General features: G+C 36.6%; 1 non-coding gene across 1 annotated transcript; it reads left to right on the plus strand.

Moving 5' to 3' along the window:
- The first annotated feature begins 21,625 nt into the window (after positions 1-21,625).
- On the plus strand, positions 21,626-21,716 carry TRNAM-CAU (transfer RNA methionine (anticodon CAU)). Its single transcript has one exon. It is a non-coding gene; the product is annotated as a tRNA-Met (tRNA).
- The last annotated feature ends 55 nt before the right edge of the window (positions 21,717-21,771 follow it).

Raw genomic sequence — 21,771 nt, forward strand, 5'->3', positions numbered from 1 at the left:
ATACATGCCCTTAGGGCATAACTTAAAACTCCTTCCCCCGGGCCCTGGGGGTTGTATTGACACCGGAGTATTTCTTATCAGACCTTTGAACTTTTTTTTTAAACAAAATGTCTATCTCAAAATTTTCATCAGATGGCTTTGGAAAAAGAAGGTGCGTGGGGGGGGGGGGGTAGTTGCCCTCGGATCTCTTTTGAATATTGAAAAGTGAACTCGAACTTTTAATTTTCAATCAAATGAGCCCTCTCTGAAGTTTATACGAGCATCCCTTTCATAAGAACCATATATGCCACAGGGCATAATTTATAACATCTGTCCCGGGCCCTGGGGGTTGGTGTCGACACCCGAGTTTTTGTTATCTAACTTTTGAACAATTTTTAACTTAAAGGCTATCTCAAATTTTGTATCGGATGCATTCGGGAAAAAGGGGCGGGGGGGGGGGGCTAGTGGAACTCCAATCTCTTTTGACTCTGAAAAACTGAACTAAAACTTTCAATTTCCAATCAAATGAGTCCTCTCTGAAGTGTTCACGAGCATCCCTTCCATAAGAACCATACATTCCCCCAGGGCATAGCTTACAACGCCCGCCCTTGGGCCCTGGGGGCTGTGTCAACCCCGGAGTTTTCTTTATATGGTCTCTGAACTATTTTTAAATAAATGGCTATCTCAAAGTTCTTATCTGATGGGTTTGAGAAAATAAGGGCATGGAGGGGGGGGGGTAGGTGCCCTCCAATCTCTTTCGACTCTTAAGAATTTAACTAGAACTTTCAATTTCCAATCAAATGAGCCCTCTTTGAACTATATACGAGCATCCATTCCATAAGAAACATATATAAACCCAGGGCATAACTTACAACGCCTGCCCCCGGGCGCTGGGGGTCGTGTCGACACCGGAATTTTTGTTTTATGATTTTTGAACTGTTTTTTTTTTACAAAATAGCTATTTAAAAATTTTTATCGGATGCATTTGGGAAAAAAGCGGGGGGGGGGGCAAGTGACCCTCCGATATCTTTTGACGTTAAAAGTCAACTAGAGCTTTCAATTTCCAATCAAGTATTCCCTCCTTAAGTACCATATATGCCAAAAGGGTATAACTTATAACCCTTGTCCTGAAGACTGTATGGGAAGTGTCCTGCTCAAAAATACAATTTTTAGAACTTTCAACTACGTTGAACAAAATGGCTATCTCAAAATTTTGATTGGATGTGCTTGGGGAAATGGTGGGCGTGGAAGGGGTTTTATTTGCCTTTCAATCACTTTGACTATTAAAAAAACCACTAGCCATTTAAATTTCCAATCGAATGAGCCCTTTTTTGAAGTCTCTACGAAAACGCTTTCTATGAAAAAACTTATATGTCCCCAGGGCATAATTACAACCCCTTGCCCTGAGGACTGTGGGGGTTGTCATCCAAAAAGACCTAATTCCCTGAATTTTCAACTACGTTGAACAAAATGGCTATCTCAAAATTTTGATTGGATGTGTTTGGGGAAATGGTGGGCGTGAGAGGGGGGTTAGTTACCCTCCAATAACTTTCGACTATTAAAAAGGGCACTAGCCCTTTTAATTTCCAATCGAATGAGTCCTTTTTGAAGTTTGTACGACCAAGCTTTCTATAAAAACTTTATATGCCCCCAGGGCATAACTTACAACCCTTGCCCTGAGGGCTACGGGGGAGTGTCTTCCTAAAAAACATAATTTATATCTGCAATTCAACTACGCTGAACAAAATGGCTATCTCAAAATTTTGATTGGATGCGTTTGGGGAAAAGGGGGGCGTGAGAGGGGGGTTAGTTGCCCTCCCATCACTTTCAACTATTAGAAGGGCACGAGCACTTATAATTTCCAATCAAATGAGCCCTTTTTGAAGTTTCTACAACACGCCTTTCTATAAGAACCTTATATGCCACCAGTGCATAACTTACAACCCTTGCCCTGAGAGCTGTGGGAGAGTGTCCTTCTTAAAGACATAATTTCTATTTGGAAATCAACTACTCTGAACAAAATGGCTATCCTAAAATTTTGATTGAATGTGTTTGGGTAACTGGTGGGCGTGGAAGGGATGTTAGTTGCCTTCCAATCACTTTTGACCCTTAAAAAGGGCACTGGAACTCTCGATTTCCAATCGAATGAGCCCCCTTTGAAGTTTCTACGACGACCACTTCCATATGAAGTGCCTCTGGGGATAAAAATAATAATAATAAAACATTGGAGCCGCATGGTCTTTACTATAGGCAGCGCTATAGCGTTACCTCTGATTTGCAATGGAACACAACTGGTTTTTACTCAATTAGACAAGAATGTAAATAAAGCAAAAATAAAACTGGAGAAATGCTGGAAAAGAAGTTCACATTAATCTACAGTTACAAGACAAGCGACAACGAGAATCACATATATAAAAAACTTCCGCGTGTTGAGCACTAGGGTCCGACCGAAGGTCAGTCTCCTGGTAATTAGATGTTAACACACTATATAAGTGAATAGCTATTTCCAAAGAAAATTTTCCTGTTAACATTGCTAATTTCACAGTGAAGGGCAATAAAAATTTCTTACCCTAAGAAGATCCCCTGCCGTGGAAAATTTTCCCTAAAAATGTCCAGTCTGGAAAATTCCTCTCAGACAATTCCCCCTGCTTAAATTCTTCTCGCTTGTAAACTTGAGCAAAGATCGAAAGAAGAATGAAGAAAATAAAGTTTTTGGAATATTTCACCTACATGTCAAAATTTATGTCTAATATATTATGTAGAATCAAACATTTCGTGGTAATAAACTCTAAGAAAAAAACAACTTAGGCCAACAAACAGGACTATAAAGAAAGGCATTTTGATAACAACTAATGCATCAAAAGAATTGGATGTGTATGCTGATCCTAATATATGAAGCTTAAATGCTACATATCAAACGCTACGAGCCTGAGAAGATTTGCCCGACTTTCGAAAAGGGGAGAAACAACCCACGAAAGGCAAGTGATCTTAATGAAAATCACAACATATTCGGATTCCTTTTTGCATATTCGAGAACACCAACTATGGAGATTTCAGGCTCTCACCTATAAAAAAGCGGAATTTTGCACTCTTTTCAGAAGAAAGATTACGGGTGCGTGTTTATTTTTTCCTCTGGGGTGATTGTATCGAATCAATGATCCTAAAATATTGGTAGACGCCTCATTCAGACGAAAATTATAGGTTCGAGTGCTCTTGTAAAGCGAACAAAAATATTCTGTGGTGGGAAAGAGGCGTCTTCTACTATTTTGTGGGAACAAACGGCGAATTTGAACCATATGGTGTCGATTAAAAATTCAGAAACAGCCAATAGATTTAAAAGTGTCAAGAACTATACATTGAGCTTCCCAGTTTCCGTTGGAATGAAATTTTCGAGGGGAGGTCTTTGGGGGGATATGCCTAGTATCACCATTCACAAAACAGCAATTGGACGAAGTACTGAATAATTTCTCAGCTAAAAACGATCATCGATCTGAATTCAATCGGTGATCATTTCTTTCTACTAAATTTCCACAAAATAAGAGTATATCAGAAGACAAAGTGGTTCAAATATCTTGATTTTAACTTTGTCGAACAAAATAAATGAAGTTATTATTATTTCGATATTTTCTTAAATCCTGATATCCCCCAAACTCCTTCAAAACTTTCAGCCTCATTTAAGTCTTTACAGAAACTAACTTTTGCTGAAACCTTTTCACTTTCATCATTTACCATACAGAAACTAAAGTTTACTGAAAACAAACATTTCAGTGACTTTACTAATACTTTACTTAATGACAATTTACTTTACTTAATAGCCCTTTACTGAAAACTTGACTAAACTTTACAGGAAACTAAATAGTTTCTCTACGCTGAAAGTACGTTTCTATATAGGACTACATGTAAAAGAAATGGAGTTAAAAGGAATAAAATAGTGACAAATATAAGGTTTTTTAGAACAATAAAACAAAAAGTAAGGTCTCAAACTCAAATGTTTTATATAGAGGAGTTTAATATATGGTAAAATTTCAGAATTTTAAATTTAAATATTTTGATTTTTAAACAAAATTGAATTGATACATGCTTTTGACGAAATGAAAAATTTTGTAGCAAAGAAAAAATGAGGATAATTCCAACAAGTATAGAATGGAAATATCCTGGTCGAAACCTCCACTCTACCGCCCTCAATACGAAAAAAAGAGTTTTTCAACATAAGTTGGGAGCAAAACCCCTAAGCCTTCCCAAATCCAGAACAAAATTTGCACTTTACTGAAAAAAACATAAATGTTTTTAATTTTATAGATTAAATAAATGAAATAATTTTGACATTTCGTTTAAATAACATCAGTATACGTGAGTTTAAACGATAAGGCATACTTATTTGTAGATTATAAGTAAGGTCCAAATTATGTTCTGGCTTTGAAAAGACATAGGGGTGCGGAATTAGGCTTAAGACAGTTTCTGATCGTTTTGACTTTGACCCGGTTGTCTATTGCAGTTTCTATTTGTTTCTAGTGCAATTTATTTATCGATGCTGATTGGTGGTAGTTTCATGCTTTGTAGATTATTTGGTTTTATTTTTGCTCATTTTTGTTTAATGGAGCTCTTTACTTTTCTTTGAAAATCTTATTTTGTGGAAAAAGTTTTGGGAATTAATTTCTGTTTGTGTAATATTAACATAGTCTTTTCAGGCAATAAGAAAATAATAATTTAAATCTTCTCGTTTTTAAGACTTTATAGGTTGGCCTGCTATTTGTATACTGGAGAAAAATTTTCAGAAATTTTTAACAACCTACACCCTTTTATAAATCTGGACACAAATAGTTCTGTTTAATTTAGATTCATACCTCCTCTAGTTAACCTGAAATGGAAAACTTGATACCATTCGCAAAAAAATCTGTTTACTTTCTTTGATAGCTTGGATACACTTACGCTATTTTGATTTGGTTTCTACGACTACGCCTTCTATAAAAACATTGTAAACCCCCAGGGCATAACTTAAAACCCTTGCACTGAGGGCTCTGAGGGGGTTATCATCCTAAAAAGACAAAATTTCCAGAACTTTCAACTACGTTGAACAAAATGGATGTCTCAAAATTTTAATTCGATGTGTTTGGGAAAATTGTGGGCGTGAGAGGGGCGTTAGTCGCTATCCAATCACTTTCAACTATTAAAAAAGGCACTAGCCCTTTCAATTTACAATTGAATGAGCCCTTTTGAAGTTTCTACGACAACGCTTTCAATAAAAACTTTATATGCCCCCAGGGTATAACTTATAACCCTTGCCCTGAGGGCTGTGGGGGTTGTCATCTTTAAAGACATAATTTCCAAAACTTTCAACTACGTTGAACAAAATGGCTATCAAAACATTTTGATTGGATATGTTTGTGGGAAAGGTGGGCGTGAAAGGGGGGTTAGTTGCCCGCAAATCCATGTCGACTATTAAAAAGGGCACTAGCCCTTTGAATTTCAAATTGAATGAGCCCTTTTTAAAGTTTGTACGACAAAGATTTCAATAAAAACCTTATATGCCCCCAGGGCATTACTTATAACCCTGGCCCTGAGGGTTTTGGGGGAGCGTCCTCATCAAAATTTATTTTCTATCTGGAAATCAACTACGCTGAATAAAATGGCTATCTCAAAATTTTTTTTGGATGTGTTTGGGGGAATGAGGGGTGTGGGGGGGCTAGTTGCCCTCCAATCACTTTCGACTATTAAAAAGGGCACTAGCTCTTTTAATTTCCAGTCGAATGAGCTTTATTGAAGTTTCTACAACAACACCTTCTTTAAAAACCTTATATACCCCCAGGGTATAACTTAAAACCCTTGCCCTGAGGGATGTTCGGGAGTGTCCTCCTCAAAAACATATTTTCTATCTGGAAATCAACCAAGCTGAACAAAATGGCTATCTCAAAATTTTATTGTTTGGGTGAATGAAGGGTATGGGGGGGGGGGCTAGTTGTCCTTCAATCACTTTTGACTATTAAAAAGGGTACTAGCCCTTTGAATTTCCAATCGAAAAAGCCTGTTTTGAAGTTTCTACGACAACGCCTTCATATAAAAACCTTATATGCCCCCAGGGCATATCTGAAAACCCTTGCCCTGATGGTTGTGGGGGAGTTTCCTCCTCAAAAACATATTTTCTATCTGGAAATCAAGTACGCTGAACTAAATGGCTATCTAAAAATTTTGATTTGATGTGTTTGGGGGAACGATGGGCGTGGGGGGGGGCTAGTTGCCCTCCAATCAGTCTCGACTATTAAAAAGAGTACTAGCCCTTTAAATTTCCAATCGAATGAGCCTGTTTTGAAGTTTTTACCACACCGCCTTCTATAAAAACCTTATATGCCCCCAGGGCATAACTTAAAACCCTTGCCCTGAGGGTTGTTGTGGAGTGTCCTCCTCAAAACATTTTCTATCTGGAAATCAACTACGCTGAACAAAATGGCTATCTCAAAATTTTGATTGGATGTATTTGGGGGAATGAAGGGCGTGGGGGGGGCTAGTCACCCTCAAATCAATTTTGATTATTAAAAAGGGTACTAGCCCTTTAAATTTCTAATCGAATTAGCCTTTTTTGAAGTTTCTACGACAACACCTTCTATAAAAACCTTATATGCCCCCAAGTCAAAACTTAAAACCCTTGCCCCGAGGGTTGTGGGGGAGTGTCCTGCTCAAAAACATATTTTCTATCTGGAAATCAACTACGCTGAAAAAATGGCTATCTCAAAATTGTGATTGGATGTGTTTGGGGGAATGATGGGCGTGGGGGGGGGCTAGTTGCCCTCCAATCAGTCTCGACTATTAAAAAGGGTACTAGCCCTTTAAATGTCCAATCGAATGAGCCTGTTTTGAAGTTTTTACGACAACGCCTATAAAAACCTTACATGCCCCCAGGGCATAACTTAAAACCCTTGCCCTGAGGGTTGTGGGGGAGTGTCCTCCTCAAAAACATATTCTATCTGGAAATCACCTACACTGAACAAAATGGTGATCTCAAATTTTGATTGGATGTATTTGGGGGACTGAAGGGCGTGGGGGGGGCTAGTCACCCTCAAATCACTTTTGACTATTAAAAAGGGTACTAGCCCTTTGAATTTCTAATCAAATGAGCCTGTTTTGAATTTTCTACGACAACGCCTTCTATAAAAACCTTATATGCCCCCAAGTCATAACTTAAAACCCTTGCCCTGAGGGTTGTGAGGGAGTGTCCTCCTCAAAAACATATTTTCTATTTGGATATCAACTACGCTGAAAAAAATGGCTATCTCAAAATTTTGATTGGATGTGTTTGGAGGAATGATGGGCGTGGGGGGGGGGCTAGTTGCCCTCTAATTAGTTTCGACTATTAAAAAGGGTACTAGCCCTTTGAATTTTCAATTGAATGAGACTGTTTGGAAGTTTCTACGATAACGCCTTCTATAAAAACCTTATATGCCCCCAGGGCATAACCTAAATCCCTTGCCCTGAGGGTTGTGGGGGAGTGTCCTCCTCAAAAACATATTTTTTATCTGAAATTTCAACTACGCTGAACAAAATGGCTATCTCAAAATTTTGATTGGATGTGTTTTGGGGATTGATGGGCGTGGGGGGGGGGCTGGGGGGGGCTTAGTTGCCCTCCAATCACTTTTGACAATAGAAAAACGCAATACCCCTTTGAATTTCCAAGCGAATGAGCCTGTTTTGAAGTTTCTACGATACCGACTTCTATAAAAACATTATTTGCCCCCAGGGTAAAACTTAAAAGCCTTACCCTGAGGGCTCTGCGAGAGTATCCTCCTCAAAAACGTATTTCTATGTAGAAATCAACTACGTTGAATAAAATGACTATCTCAAAATTTTTATTGGATATGTTTCGGGGAATGAAGGGCGTGGGGGGGGGGCTAGTAGCCCTCAAATCACTTTCGACTATTAAAAAGGGTACTAGCCCTTTGAATTTCCAATCGAATGAGCCTGTTTTGAAGTTTCTATGACGACGCCTACTATAAAAACCTTATATGCCCCCCAGGGCATAGCTTAAAATCCTTGCCCTAAGGATTTTGGGGGAGTGTCCTCCTCAAAAACATATTTACGCTGAACAGCCACTGGGTTTTGATGGTTGAAGAATGCAACAGTGTTTTGTTGTATTAGAAGGAAAAAAGCCACAATCTTTTATGGTATATTTACCCCCTTTTCACAGAATTGTCTGAATTTTAAGATTCAAACAATGTTTAATATATGCTTCCATAATTAAAATCAAGATTAAAACTAGGCCTATTACTGATTTCTTTAGACTCATCTTCCGGTAAAAAAAAAAAAAAAAAAAAAAAAAAAAAAAAAAACAGTTATGGTGCTCAAACCCTTTTAAAGAAGCAAAATCAAAGTTTGCTTTACCGTGGGTAATATGCAATTTTCCCCCCATTATTACAGAAAGAAAATGCTGATCAAACTTCGAAGGGGTATCAAAGGCAGTGCGCTAGCGCTGCCTAAGTAAAGAACGATGTGGGCACAATGTGTTGTTTTTTGGTTCTCCATACCCGGGCACTTCGTGTCAAAGGAGTTGTCGTAGAAACTTCGAAAAGGGCTCATTCGATTGGAAATTGGAGTGGCTAGTGCCCTTTTTAGTAGTCAAAAGTGACTGGACGGCAACTAGTTCCCCCACGCCCAGCATTCCCCCAAACACATCATATCAAAATTTTGATACAGCCATTTTGTTCAGCGTGAAAGCAACCAGATCGTTATCAGTGACAAGACATCTTTTTGTGAGCCTCCCTCCTCTTAAAGCTGCATAAAGTGCAAATACTAGATAGGGTGAAAACATGGACTAAAAATGTAAGACGAAGCATAAAATGGAATAAAAATATAAGAAGGAAGAGAGAATTGATTAACGTCAATTACCGACTTAGCCTAATAATGGGTGATCATAATATGGGCTTAATTACCTAAAAATCAAAGACAAACTTAAGAAATGAATAACAAGCATAAGAAGCAAACGTAAAATCAAATAAAAGCCAAACAAGGATAAAAGATTATACGTTTAAAATGTCATAGAGTGTATATACAAGATGCAGTGCAAACATGCAGTGAAAATAGGGTAAAATCAAGCATAACGTGGGGTAAAAATAAAAGAGAGAATCTATTTGACAGTATAAACTTGACAGTTTCTCATTAATTTTTTCTTCTTCTTCATTTCTGCTTATTTGTTCTTTTCTTTTTTGTCTCTTTTTCAATTTCTTCTTCAGGAACCTTCTTATGGATTTCTTTATCTTCTTTTCTTCTTCATTTCATCTCATTTGTTCTTTTTTTTCATTTCTTCTTCAATTTCTTCCTCTAGAACCTTTTTCATTAATTTCTTCTTCTGCTTTTCTTCTTAATTTCTTCTCTTGTTTTCTTTTCTTCTACATTTAGTCTTCATCTCTTATTTTCTTTATTTGTTATTCAACCTTTTCTTCAAGAATCTTCCCATCAATTTCTCCACAAAAAACATTGAGCTCATCAAACAGTTCGTGGTAACGAACTGTAAGTAAGGAGCGACCCGGCTCAATGGTAACCGAAACTCTAAAAAACGGAATTTTGATACCAATAGATATATCAAAAGAATCAGATTTTAATTCTGATTTCAAATATATAAGTTTCATCAAGTTCAATTTCAAGTTTATCAAAAGTTACACGCCTGAGAAAATTTGGCTGATTTTCGAAAAAAGGGGGAAAAACCCCCTAAAAGTTATTAGCATATTCAGCGTAGCAGAGAACTCTACTGTAGAGGTTTCAAGCTCCTATCTACAAAAATGTGGAATTTTCCATTTTTTGCCAGAAGAATGATCACGAATGCGTGTTTATTCGTTTTTTTGTTTTTTCTTTTCCCCAGGGGTGATCGTTTCGACCCAGTCGTCCTAGAACATCGTGGAAGGGCTCATTCGAACGGCAATTAAAAGTCCTAGTCCTCTTTTTAAGTGACAAAAAGAGGGCAACTAGGCCCCCTCCCACGCTCATTTTTTTCCCAAAGTTACCCGATCAAAATTTTGAGATAGCCATTTTGTTCAGCATGGTCGAAAATATTATAAGTACGTCTTTTAGGATGACTTAATCCCTCGAAGCCCCCAGGAGGAGGGCTGAAAGTTAGGAACTTTACCCAATGCTAACATATAGTATTGGTTATTGGGACCCGGCTCAATGGTAACCGAAACTCTAGAAAACGGTATTTTGATACAAATAGATATATCAAAAGAATTGGATTTAAATGCTGATTTCAAATATATAAGTTTCATCAAGTTTAATCCTACCTATCAAAAGTTAGGTGCCTGAGAAAATTTGGCTGATTTTCGAAAAAAGGGGGAAAGACCCCCTAAAAGCTATAGAAACTTAATGAAAATCACACACCAACATATTCTGCGTATCAGAGAAACATACTGCAGAGGTGTCAAGCTCCTATCTACAAAAATGCGGAATTTTGCATTTTTTGCCCGAAGAAAGATCACAGGTGCGTGTTTATTTTTATTTTTTTCCCCAGGGGTTATCGTATCGACCCAGTGGTCTTAGAATATCGTGGGACGGCTCATTGGAATGGAAATTAACAGTTCTAGTGCCCTTTTTAAGTGACAAAGAAAAAATGAAGGGCAACTAGGCCCCCTCCCACGCTCATTGTTTTCCCAAAGTCACCTGATCAAAATTTTGAGATAGCCATTTTGTTCAGCATGTTCGAAAATATTATGAGTATGTCTTTTAGGATGACTTAATCCCCCGAAGTTCCCGGGAGGAGGGCTGAAAGTTATGAACTTTACCCAATGTTAACATTTAGTATTGGTTATTGGGAAGTATACAGTACAGACGTTTTCAGGGGAGATTTTTCCGGGTAGTGAGGGGGGGCGGGCTTGGACGTAGGCAGGGAGGGGGCCTCCGGGCCCGGGCCCCCAAAAATCTCACGATTTTTTTCATTTTCCCATAATTTTCTGATTTTTCTCACAGAATAATGGGTTTGAAGGATTTGCCCCCCCCCCCCCGAAACAAATTGCCCCCCCCCCCCGAAAAAAATTCCTGCGTAAGTGACTGGGGTCGGGGGTTATGTGGGAGGATCTTTGCACGGAGGAAGTTTTCATGGGGGAAAGGACATTGCTATGAAGGGGGCGCCAGATTTCCCAGCATTATTATAAAAAACGATCAGAAATTAAATAAAAAAACAACAAGTTTTTCAACTGCAACAGCAGCAACATCAAAACTTTAAACGAACATAAAATATTACATATATGATTGGGTTCACCCCATAGTCAATACCTCACTCTTTAAGCCAAAGGTTTTTTAGTACGTTCATAAGAGTCATTTATTCTAATTAACGGTCTTTGTCATTAAGCGGGCATTTTTAATGAATTGGATCAAAATACGAACTTTCACTTAAAGAGCAAGGTATTAAATAGGGGGCAAACTCCCTAATAAACGTATTAAAAATACATGAATACAGAAGTTCGTTACGTAAGTTAGTTCGTAAGTTACGTATATTTATTACTAATAAAAACGTTCGTAAATTAAATTAAACAAGTTTCGAGAAGGCCATTTAACCAAATAAAAGTAAATTAATATGAAAATTTTGTTTTAATTATTCATGTACTGTGAGCCAAGATTAAAACCTGCATTTATTCAAAAACGTTCAAAAATTAAATAAAAAAAAACAAGTTTTTTTAACTGAAAGTAAGGAGCGACATCAAAACTTAAAACGAACAGAAATTATTTCGTATATGAAAGGGGCTGTCCCCTCCTCAACGCCTCGCTCTTTACGCTAAAGTTTGAATTTGTTACAACTCTATTTTTTTTTAACAATAAAATACTTTAGCGTAAAGAGCGAGGCGTTGAGGAGGGGACAGCCCCTTTCATATACGGAATAATTTCCGTTCGTTTTAAGTTTTAATGTCACTCCTTACTTTCAGTTAAAAAACTTGTTTTTTTTATTTAATAACAATAAAAAGCCAATTTGCCATGTAATTCCAACTCACATAATGACCTACTATCCGACATTAACAGATTGAGGATCGGTAATTTTCATTTAACCTACTTCATGTTGAGTCTGGCAGATGAACAATAGCAATCACAACTATTTCAAGAAATGTTCCCAGATGTTGATAGATTCTTAGCTACCTGGTAAAAATGAGCTGCTAGAAATTGTTGCATATCGTTCGTCTGTCAATTTAGAATGACAACGTGACAGGTTTTGAATAAAAATAATTCGTTATTTATAATCGCTGTGATATAAACCTTTCAGAAACAAATGTTGTCAAATTTATTTTAAAAATAAAAATTTTTTTATTCACTTTGAGGCTATTTATTTTCTGTGAAGGGGGTAGGGACACTCTTTGGGCTACGTCTTATGAAACTTGCCTACCCATTGGATGCTGACTGCTGCTTTCTGTATCCAATGCGAGAGTGTTGCCCTTGGATATCACTCAACGCAAGTGATACATAAGGGCAACTTTTAGTTGTCCTTGGATATTACACCATAAATGGACACATTTGCTAAAAATTATCTACCAGCTTCCTTTTTGGACACTTTAGGAGAGATTGGCATACCACCACATCTTAAGAAAAGATATTTGTGTAAAATCAACAAAACCATAATAAAATGCTGAATTGTTTTGACTTATTGAAACCTTTGTGTAGCAGTTTAATCTGGATTTGAACCCATTAGAAAGGTATGGAAATTCCCATTGGGGCTACAATTCGTTGCAATATAGTTCTTTGAAAAATCTTTAAGCCCAGTACCAAATAACTTATCATTTTTAGTTTCGTGAAGCATTTCCTTCATTTTGATTAATTTTTCTTGTTCTAACTGCCTTCAAAATTTTTAGATTGAACTCACTAGAGTAGTTTGTTTTAACCCCTGTCCTACACTAGAGCAAAGAAACTGTGAAAGCCTAATAAATCCAAAGGACCTATGTGCAGTTACTCCCTATGTTTTTTTTCTGATTTTTGTGGTTTTTATGATTTTTGGTGATTGTCAAATATTTATTTGAGGTTGCTGAGCAGATGATCCATCCATTTGGTGACGATGATGAAAAATTTGAGTTGAAAATCTTGATTGACAGGCATACAAAGGTACTGTTTTTTTTCCATTCCCAATACCGCTGTTCAAGTTTTTCGAACTTGTAAACAGTGTTTCAATTTTTGGGATGATGCATCTCTTAGGTGCCACATTGCTAGGACACAAGCAAACGAAGGAGTGACATGGGCAAATAGTTACTGGAACTCTAAAAAAGTAGTTTATGTAACAGTATACACATCAAACCAATCAACTCTTCATGGTGATTAAAAAGTTTTTTATTGTTCTTAAAAATAAAGTTGGGAGACAGTCAAACTTTAGAGTAAAGAGCAAAGCCTTGAGGAGGGGACAGCCCCTTTCATATACGGAATAATTTCTGTTTGTTTTAAGTCTTAATGTCGCCCCTTACTTTCAGTAAAAAAAAAACTGTTTTTTTATTTAATTTCTGAACGTTTTTGAATTAATACAGGTTTTGATTTTGGCTCACCGTACATGAATAATTAAAACGAAATTTGTATGTTAACAAAAGTAGAGTGCTAACTTATACTTCTATAACTCTATGTTCCTTCCTTTGCTATTCTACGACTCTATGTTCCTTCCTGTGCTATTCTAAGGGACCTCTACACCTTTTCAAAGAGAGTGAGTATTCTCTCACACATATGTTCCTTGGTACCTTTCCAAGCAAAGTGATCAAACACGTTTTGAAACTATAGTTGAGATTGTATAATGCAAGCAGACTGGTTTTTGAGGCAACACAGATTTTTTTAGGTCAATCAGAGAGAGCGGAGGTTATTCCATATACAATAACTTGATTAGTAATTGGATTCGAGAAAAAGGAGTGATTTTCATTGCAATTCATATTAGTAAGAAAATTAAATTCAGAGAGAATAGTTTATTTGAGACGATATTAGTAGAAAAAATGAGTGGAGCATTTATACTATTGGAGGTTGATGGTGGAACCGGTAGCAGCAGCCAAGTATATCTTTGCCATTTTTTGAGCCACGTTTGAGTACCAAACATGGCTGTGGAAATAACACGAGGCTGTAGACTAAGCCTTGAATGGGATGATATGTCTGTTAGATATATGATATCCTTGAGCAAACTTTGAATGGAAGAACAAATATGTTTTGCTGTGAAACTTAACACTTTGCATATGATTAAGCTTCAAGTAGTATTGGATGTGTTTATGATAGACACTGGTGAAGACACATTGAATTAGGTATTATTTTTGTTGTACCTATGCTCAACAAAACTGTTTCTAAATCAAAGATATTTTTCTTTCTATAGTAGACTAGCGTGTATTTTTTTAGAGTAGAAAAAAAAATTTTGGTTAGTCTGAAGTTGGTTGTGAGAGTTTTAGGACTCTAAAAAATGGATAGATTTGAGAAAAAACGAATCATGGGGAATCTTAAGTTTATGGAAAAACTTTTGATTCTAGATGATGATTTTCTAGAGCTGTCTATTCAAAGGAAGATATTTTCTCTGGGAATGCTTGTCGATATAATGAAAACTGATTCTCCGTCATTAGACTATTGCATGAAGCTTTTACGTGGTAGATCAACGGCATTTACACAATTTATTGATATATTAATCACTACACAGCAAAATCATATTGTGGATATTCTTTTAAACAGTAGCTTAGGAATTTAGGACTTTTGTTCACGAGAAAGATGGAGTTCAAGGATGTTTTAATCATCTCTCTCTTTCTCTCTATCCCAATCAATTTGTTGTTGGTTGCTCAGTTTCATTTTGGCGGTGAGGGTGTCAACACATGAAAAAATTTTCCATACATGTCCACTATGCATGTATACACTGGGCAGCTGGTCATCATGTGAGAATTGTACAATGATTGATGAGTATGATGAAAAGTGCAGATTATGCAACCCGGGTAAATTGCATAGAGGATATGCTGTACAAATTAAAGGTTGTAATTCTTGTCTTGAACAGGTGTGTGACTCTCATCCTAGAGGGCACCTATGCTCAAATTGCAACTATGAGAAATGTAATCAGTGGGAGAATACATATCCTGGTATGATTGGAAAGAATAATAAGCTGGGTTACACACTATTGATGCCAGATCGGTATTGTTATGACACTAGACAGTATTTAATGGAGGAACTAGGTCAATAATTAAGACACTAGGGCAACAAAATACTATGGTCTTTGTTTAATAATCTTGAAGATAACAACTGCCTCGACTACTCGCCCACAAATTTTATTTGATTGTGACAGAATTTGATTTACCACTTGAAGACAATGTTTGTGACATTGCTTCAAGTAAGCAAATTGAAACATGTGAGTTCAACAAAATAAATAAGAATAGTATCATTGACTATACAAAGAGATATGATAAGAGTGAAGTTACACTCTATTGTACAAAATGCGACCCTGACATTGCAGCACATCAGGATCAGTATACTGTGAATTCAGATAATCTACCTGCATTAGCTGTTCTTGACAAATGCCTATACCAAGTAGAAGATGAAATCTAAAGAGTAGAAAAGTCGCTTTTATCATTTACATACATTATTTTTATTGATAAACAATTTCACATACATTTTTAGAACATTTTATTCGTAGGGCACTCAAATCAATATTAAACACCCTTGTAAGTACATTTTCCACTAGAAAGTCGTTCAATCGAGGTAAGTCAACGTAGATGTAGAGAAAATGCTTGTAGGTATAGCCCCGACATCTGAACATGAAAAAGAGTAGAGCATGAAAGCCACATGTCATAGTCGCTGAATCCTGTACTCTTCGTTGATTTTGAATAATAGTTTTCCCACTGCTTTCAATAAAGTTGCTGATGAATGGAGTATAGAATTTATACGATAGGACAGGTTGATCAAAAAATTCAATATTCGTCGATGTTTGAAAAATGCATACCCAATGGTATGTCTTCAAATTCGATGGACAGCTATTAACAATGATTAGGTTATTGTTGACACTTCGAATTTTTTGAATAAAGTCCGATGATATGCATTAGGACTTCTACTAGGACATGTATGGATCCATACTAAATACGTTGATTATTTGGTTTGTGTTCATGGTGCTAGGTCTAGTAGAACCATGCCGTCGGGTGTGATTTCCCAATAGGTTTCAAATTGACTCAATGATTCTAGCGTGATACTCTCAGTCAAAGCATCGGCAAATGTACATTCTAAACGTACATTCCCTGTTCGTACTATGCTCATATCCTGGGTCCCCGACAGGTCCAAAACAATTATACCATGATTTTTTAAAAACATTGAATCGGTTATTCCATTTTAAAATAGTTGAGAGTCATGATCTAGGGATTGCATGGTTAACAGTAGAGATGGGGGTCCGAGTCGTGTCAGGGCTCCTTATATGGGCATAGAATACTGACAGGGCTCCAAATATGGGCATAGGGTCATTAGGGAGAACACGTGGTTAATGGGGTCAATGACCTCTTTTTCCAAGGTCGATTTATTTGATGTTTCTATGTGTAATAGCTCCGGGGCGAAGGTTGCACATGCGCATTGAATTCTAACGGGAACAATGTTATTGATCTAGGACTCGAAGGGGAAGTGAATTTCCGAGAAATTGATTGCGTAATCGAAGGGGAAATTAAGAAACAAACATGGCTTCTTTAATCTGTGATTTACATAATCGCTAGGGGACATTGTTGATTCACGAAGGGGAGAATTATGAAACAAACATGGCTTCATTGTTGTTTGGCTAGCCTGTCCTGAGAAATTGATTTACATAATCGCTAGGGGGAATTATTGATTCATGAGTGGGGGAATTACGAAACATTAAGGTTTCTTTAATCTTAGGTCATGGTTTTTCAAGTGAGAATTTCCCCTGTTTTTTCATTCTCACTTGGAAAACCATAAACCACGTGGTGTAGTCACGAGTAGCACCTGTGAACTTGATTTACATAATCGCTAGGGGAAATTATTGATTCAAGAAGGGGGAATTATGAAACATTAAGGCTTAGTTAATATTAGGGCTGTGGTCGTGGGGACGGAATAAAAACAACTGGCTTCAGGGTTGTTTGTTTAGATTAACCTGAGAAATAGCACCTGTGAACTTGTTTTACATAATCGCTAGGGGAAATTATTTATTCACGATGAGGGAATTAGGAAACATTAAGGCTTCTTTAATCTTTAGGCCTGTCACGAGTAGCACATGTGAACTTGATTTACATAATCGCTAGGGGAAATTATTGATTCACGAATGGGAGAATTAAGAAACATTAAGGCTTCTTTAATCTTAGGTCTGAGGGATAAACGTTCTTTAGATCAGAGAGAAAAATTAATATTCTATTTCAAATAGGGCTTCATTGATCTTTAGTGTCAGGAATTATAATTGACATCACTTGTTATCTTGGAATTATGCGGGAGTCTAAAGAGATAGAAATTCTATTTTTAAATACGGCTTCACGGAGCTTTAAGTCGGAGAGATAAATTGATATTCTAACGAAACCCTAAAAGTTTAGCTAGGAACATTTATGAGGTGAAGAGATTAACGAAGGAAAGGGTTTCCTAGAAATTTGAAATGCGTTAGCGCATAGATGCCATACAAAAGGAACACGCTGAAATTACGTTTAGGGATTATTTGGGCGAAACGGTTTTATCCATTTTATGGGATTATTTCGGCGAAACAGTTAGAGACATTTTGAAAGAAGATTTTTGAAGAGATTTTAGAAGAGAATTTGAGGGTGAAACTCTGTGGTCGTTATAATACACAAGTTCCATTTGAACAGTGTTGTGAGGTCCTCTACCCCAACCCCAAAGGGTTCCGATCCCCCACCACAACCCCGAAGGAAGTCCTCGGTACTCAAAGATCCCCCCAGCTCCCAAAGAGCCCCAGCCCCCCCAAACGCCCTCCTCAGACCCTCAAAGGCCCTCCCCTGGTCCTCAAAGGGCCCCCGGACCCCCAAAGGGCCCCCGGACCCCAGAGGCCCTCCCCCGGTCCTCAAAGGTCCCTCGGGTTCCCAAAGGACCACCGGTGCCCCCCAAAGACCCACCCAGACCCCCAAATGCCATCCCCGAACCCCCAAAGGCCCTCCCTGTGCCCCAAAGGCCCTCCCCCGGCCCCCCTCCTCCTCCTCCTCCCACCTCCTCCTCCTCCTCCCTCCTCCTCATCCTCCCTCCTCCTCCTCCTCCTCCTCCCACCTCCTCCCTCCTCCTCCTCCCACCTCCTCCTCCTCCTCCTCCCACCTCCTCCTCCCACCTCCTCCTCCTCCCACCTCCTCCCACCTCCTCCTCCTCCTCCTCCTCCCTCCTCCTCCTCCACCCCCTTCCTCCTCCTCCTCCTCCTCCTTCTACCTCCTCCCCCCCCCCCATTCCCTCATCATTTTTTATACTTTTTTGTGCATTGAGACACAGAACGACCCCCTGCCCCCCAGCCCCTCCCCCTCCAAAGGTCTGATTTTTCAAAGTTCATTTTGAATTTCTTTCGTTGAAATGCAAGAGTTGGAATATTTCAGTAGTGTTTGGTTGTGGTTTACCTTGTCACAGTTACATTTTCTTGATTTGTGAAAGTTTATTTTGTATTTCTTTCATTGAAATGCAAGAGTTGGAATATTTCAGTAGTGTTCTGGTGTGGTTTACCGTGTCACAGTTACAGTCTATAGATTTTTCAAACTTACTTTTGAATTTATTTCGTTGTTCTCCACGAGCTGGTATAATTGAGTAGTGTTTGGTCGTGGTTTACCTTGTCACAGTTACATTCCCTTAATTTTTCAAAATTCATTTTGAATTTCTTTCGATGAAATGCAAGAGTTGGAATATTTCAGTAGTGTTTGGTTGCGGTTTACCTTGTCACAGTTACATTTTCTTGATTTTTCAAAGTTCATTTTGAATTTCTTTAATTGAAATGCAAGAGTTGGAATATTTCAGTAGTGTGATGTTGTAGTTTACCATGTCACAGTTACATTACCTTAATTTTTCAAAGTTCATTTTGAATTTATTTCGTTGAAATGCAAGAGTTGGAATATTTCAGTAGTGTTTTGTTGTGGTTTACCCTGTCACAGTTAAATTCACTTAATTTATGATAGTAAATTTTGAATTTCTTTCGTTGAAATGCAAGAGTTGGAATATTTCAGTAGTGTGATGTTGTAGTTTACAATGTCACAGTTACATTAGCTTTATTTTTGAAAGTTCATTTTGAATTTCTTTCGTTGAAATGCAAGAGTTGGAATATTTCACTAGTGTTTGGTTGTGGTTTACCTTGTCACAGTTACATTTTCTTGATTATTCAAAGTTCATTTTGAATTTCTTTCATTTAAATGCATGTTTTGGACTATTTAATTTTTTTTGGGTCTTTTTTTTCATTGGATATTTTACTTTTAAGTTTTATTACAAAGTAAATTTTGAATTTCTTTAGTTGAAATGCAAGAGTTGGAATATTTCAGTAGTGTTTGGTTGTGGTTTACATTGTAACAGTTACATTCCCTTGATTAATCAGAGTACAAATTGAATTACTTTAGTTGAATTGCAAGATTTTTATTATGTATGGATTTTGTTTGTACTGATGCACTTGTCAATTGTACTGTCCATGAATTATACAAATTTCATTTTGATTATCTTACGTATATTTTAAAGATTTGTTAGATTTCACAAGATTTTTTATAAGTTTTACCTTATAAAATTTACTTATTAAATAAATTTCAATGTTCATTTCGATTGTAGGTCATTGAATTGAAAGAGTTGTTATATGTCACTTGTGTGGTCTTTTTTTTTACATTTTCACAGATACACCACCGTACTTATTAAATTTAAATTTGACTATCTTTATATTTATATACTGAGGGTTTCGTTTTAACGAGTGGTTTTGTTTTTTAGTCAAGTTCTATGGAAATATTAAAATATTTTTTAAGTAGAATTTTGATGTTACAACGATGTATATACATTGTTGTACTCTTTAACATGAGGATTAAAGTGTATTAAATTGTAAAAGTTAAATTTTATTGATTTTTAAATTTTAATTTTGAGTTTCTTTCATTGAAATGCAATAGGTGGACAATTTAAGTAGTGTTTTGTTGTGGTTTACCTTGTCACAGTTACATTTTCTTGATTCTTCAAAGTTCATTTTGAATTTCATTCGTTGAAATGAACGAGTTGGAATATTTCAGTAGTTTTTGTTTGTGGTTTACATTGTGATAGATACATTTTCTTGATTTTTAAAAGTTCATTTTTAATTTCTTTCTTTGAAACTAAAGAGTTGTAATATTTAAGTATTGTTTGATTTTGGGTTACCGTGTCACAGTTACATTTTCTTGATTTTTCAAAGTTCATTTGAATTTCTTTATTTTAAATTCAAGAGTTGGAATTTTTCAGCAGTGTTTGGTTATGGTTTACCTTGTCACAGTTAAATTTTAATGATTTTATAACGTTAATTTTGAAGTTATTTCATTGAAATGCAAGAGTTGGAATATTTAACTAGTGTTTGGTTGCGGTTTAAAATGTCAAAGATAAATTTTATTGATTATTCAATTTTACATTTGAATTTATTTCTTTGAAATTCAAGAGTTGGAATATTTCAGTAGTGTGTTAGTTGTGGTTTACCTTGTCACAGTTACATTCCCTTAATTTTTCAAAGTTCATTTTGAATTTCTTTCGTTGAAATGCAAGAGTTGGAATATTTCACTAGTGTTTGGTCGTGGTTTAACATGTCACAGTTACATTTTCGTTATTTTTTAAAGTTCATTTTGAATTTCTTTCTTTGAAATGCAAGAGTTGGAATATTTCAGAAGTGTTTTGTTTCGGTTCACCTTGTCACAGTTACATTGTCTTGATTTTTAAAAGTTCATTTTGAATTTCTTTCTTTGAAATGCAAGAGTTGGAATATTTAAGTAGTGTTTGGTAGTGGTTTACCATGTCACAGTTACATTCACTTAATTTTTCAAAGTTCATTTTGAATTTATTTACTTGAAATGCAAGAGTTGGAATATTTCAGTAGTGTATGGTTATGGTTTACCTTGTCAAATTGCAATTTGCTTTTTTTTACAATGTTCATTTGATGTCCTTAAGTTGAAAATTAAGTTTTGTTATATTAAATTAGATTTTGGTTATTGTTTTAATTGACACTTTGACTATTAATCGATTTTCAAATGATCATTTGAATATATTAAATTTTAAATAAATTTATTGACTCTGTAAGTAGTGGTTTGTTGTTTTATTAAGTGTATAAGTTGAATATTAATTATTGTTAAATAATAATTTGAACTTATTTAGTTGTATTTAACTAGCTGGAACATTTCAGTATTGTACGTATGTGGTTTACCTTTTCAAAGTTAAATTTTCTTGATTTTTAATAGAAAATTTCGAATTTATTTTGTTGTAATTCAAGAGTTGGGAAATTGGGGTCTTAGTCCACCACCCCGAATGGTGGAAATCCACTAGCTCAATATTGGGGTCTCAGTCCACCAACCTGAATGGTGGAAATTCACTAGCTCAGAATTAGGGTCTTAGTCCACCAGCCTGAATGGTGGAAATTCACTAGCTCAGAATAGGGTCTTAGTCCACCAGCCTGAATGGTTTAAATTCACATTAGACGAGGTTACGTGCGCACACACACACACACACAGAGAGACGACTAACACACGGGGACAACACACACTAAGAGACGACACACACAGAAAAAAACTGAATGACAATATGAATCTGATCAGGAAGTGTTTACAATTCAGGTTGGCCGAGTGGTTAAGGCGCTAGACTCATGATCTGGTCCCCATATGGGGTCGTGGGTTCGAGTCCCACACTAGACAATTTTTTTCTTATTCTAAATCTTTGGAAACAGCCTATATTTCTGACCGTTTAAGT

This window comes from Artemia sp. Qi Xiang Cuo, chromosome 21, assembly GCF_049724085.1.
Source record: "Artemia sp. Qi Xiang Cuo chromosome 21, ASM4972408v1, whole genome shotgun sequence".
Taxonomy (NCBI): domain Eukaryota; kingdom Metazoa; phylum Arthropoda; class Branchiopoda; order Anostraca; family Artemiidae; genus Artemia; species Artemia sp. Qi Xiang Cuo.